Raw genomic sequence first — 2,290 nt, forward strand, 5'->3', positions numbered from 1 at the left:
ATATATATATATAATTTGGATTTAAACATCCTCATTTCAAACCATCCTCTTTACAAGCTCTCTTGCTTCAGTTAGTGAACCTGTGTAGCCTTTGTGTGGGTTTGTTGAAGTAGATGTAAACATTTCTTAGGGTGATAAAGCATGTCCATTTCTCAATTACTATTTTAGGTTATTGACCAATGAACTTTGAAAGGGGCGTGGCTGTGGACATAAAGGAACACAAATCAGCAATCATAAGACCAATCACCACAAAACTACCAGACAGTTTTAGAGACATACGCCACTAGAGGGTGCTACAAGCGCAATATAGGTGAATGGCATTACACACATAAATTAAAATCACATATTTAAGGTCGAATCATCATACATGACTAAATGTTTGTCTAATCAACACAAAACCTCCAGGATATATCTACATAATGACCTCACACATACACTGCAAGTCTCATTCAAATTGACCACTAGGGCGAGGTTTAAATGAACAATAACTGGACGTGGATGACGCAAATCAAGGACTGAGCTTAGAATCCCAGTTTGCGGCTTTATTATTAACAGTTGTTTTTGTGTTGGTCGTCTGCTTTTCTCAAATCGCCGTGAGCTGGACTGAGCTACATATCACATTGAATTGAAAATAAATGTATTTGACAAATCAGTTGTAGGCATTTTAAACAAAGTGCACTGTTTGTCCAGTCGTTACAAAGCTTGCAGGATATTTTTTTTAACAACGTTGGACCACATGTGTGAATCTCTTCTTAAGGCTATATTTTTATTTTAGTTTTTGAGTAGTGGACATACTGTGATACCCTGATCCACACTCCATACCAGTTGGTGGCGATAATTCACCAAATCGTTTGTCAACCGGCAACAAACATCAGAGAAGAAGAAGAAGAACTATTAACAAATGTAGTACCAAAGATCCAAACCGTGTTTGGTAGTACTCACAGGATGGCTGAAGAGGAACATCACAGCGGCTTTTATCGAAAAATGCCGGTAGGTTAGCTCCATTGCTAAAGGTCTTGTTAAAGGCAGTACAGTTTCCGACAGTGGGCTTGCTCTATTGTTTACTTTTGTGGTTTTGTCTGGGCACAATGTTAGCTGTGGCTATGCTAACTAGTAAGCTAGCTTTGACAAAGACCTGGTTGAACTTTATTGCACAATAATGTTAAACGCGTATGACATGTGTGGCTTAATGGGTCGTCTTAAGTTTTAATGCTAGTTGTCACATTGTAAGTAAACGTTAAACGGCCACTTGTTTAGGAACAGGTGTAGCTACTGTCGTTTGTCAGTTGGCTAACAAACATGAATGATGCTGCTTATGTTTTAGTCTAGCGCAAAGCTTACCAGCGGAAGTGACATGCGTTTAACGTTTATACGTTATTTGCCTTGCCATTAGTAAGTTTTACTTTTAGATTCATCTAACGTTACACACATAACGAAAACTATCTGGGAAGTAACGTGACTGACATTAGCTAAAGGCTCAAAACTACCACCAAGTCGTTGGTGCTGTTGTGTTTACAAACCTCAACATGTGAGACTGCTGTAATGTTAGACAGATGTTACATTTATGAAACCTGCGCAGCCTAATCTGCCTGCAATTTATCTTTACCGACTGCGTAGCTAGGTATCTTTAGACATGTGTTGACACTGGTGATGTAAGGTAGACTTTCAGCCCTGGTACTAACGTTACCTCTTGAAAACTGTCTTTGAACATAAAAGATAAGCTTTTGAAATCCCTCTGTGTTGACTGTTGTACAAGAAACCTGCCTAAATATAGTGTCAGGCAACTGATGACGAAACTGGAAGAGTTGTCATGGATAGTGTCATTATAATCATTTTAAAAATGGAGATAAATATCCACTAAGATCCTATAATGCATGAACATCCTACCGTGATTATGTCCACAAACTGAAGCAGCTTTGTAACTGGGATACAGTATGCATGTAACCGGCAATCCTGTAATCTTTGTGTTTCTCATTTGTCCTAAATGCATATTTTCCTCACGTGTAAGTCCCTCCTATGTAATGTGTCAGGGAGACAGGCAGGTAAAAGGATGATGGAGGAATTGGGACATGTTTTTAGTGAAACAATACATCCTTTCCCGTCAGGGGTCAACTGAATCAGTTTGTGATGGCAACGGCACAGCTGGATCAGCTGTCAGTCTGCGGGTTATTAGCAGCTCCGCAGCATCTTTTAAATCATTGGAATTTGTATTTGCACATACACTCACCGGCCACTTTATTAGGTACACCTGTCCAACTGCTCGTTAACACTTAATTTCTAAGCAGCCAAT

At 39.3% G+C, this 2,290-nt stretch overlaps 1 protein-coding gene across 2 annotated transcripts in view; it reads left to right on the forward strand.

Annotated features, from left to right (window-relative positions):
* Positions 1–816: 816 nt before the first annotated feature.
* fbxo38 (F-box protein 38) overlaps positions 817–2,290 on the forward strand; it is a 32,015-nt gene continuing 30,541 nt past the window's right edge. For both annotated transcript variants that reach the window (XM_034882831.1, XM_034882832.1), the window contains exon 1: positions 817–990. The gene's annotated coding sequence lies outside the window, so the exon portion shown is untranslated. The remainder of the gene's footprint in view (positions 991–2,290) is intronic.

This window comes from Etheostoma cragini, chromosome 10, assembly GCF_013103735.1.
Source record: "Etheostoma cragini isolate CJK2018 chromosome 10, CSU_Ecrag_1.0, whole genome shotgun sequence".
NCBI lineage: Eukaryota > Metazoa > Chordata > Actinopteri > Perciformes > Percidae > Etheostoma > Etheostoma cragini.